Here is a 532-nt window from a genome sequence, read left to right as displayed (position 1 = left end):
GGGGACCACCCTGCAGTGTGGGTGTGTGTGGATGCGGACCACCCGGCAGTTTGTGTGTGTGTGGCAAGATGGGGACCACCCTGCAGAGTGTGTGTGTGTGTGTGTGGATGCGGACCACCCGGCAGTTTGTGTGTGTGTGGCAAGATGGGGACCACCCTGCAGAGTGTGTGTGTGTGTGTGTGGATGCGGACCACCCGGCAGTTTGTGTGTGTGTGGCAAGATGGGGACCACCCTGCAGAGTGTGTGTGTGTGTGTGTGGATGCGGACCACCCGGCAGTTTGTGTGTGTGTGGCAAGATGGGGACCACCCTGCAGAGTGTGTGTGTGTGTGTGTGGATGCGGACCACCCGGCAGTTTGTGTGTGTGTGGCAAGATGGGGACCACCCTGCAGAGTGTGTGTGTGTGTGTGTGGATGCGGACCACCCGGCAGTTTGTGTGTGTGTGGCAAGATGGGGACCACCCTGCAGAGTGTGTGTGTGTGTGTGTGGATGCGGACCACCCGGCAGTTTGTGTGTGTGTGGCAAGATGGGGAC

This window comes from Bison bison, unplaced genomic scaffold (assembly GCF_000754665.1).
Source record: "Bison bison bison isolate TAMUID 2011002044 unplaced genomic scaffold, Bison_UMD1.0 scf7180017864461, whole genome shotgun sequence".
NCBI classification, from domain to species: domain Eukaryota; kingdom Metazoa; phylum Chordata; class Mammalia; order Artiodactyla; family Bovidae; genus Bison; species Bison bison.
Note: the sequence above shows the minus strand (reverse complement) of the source record.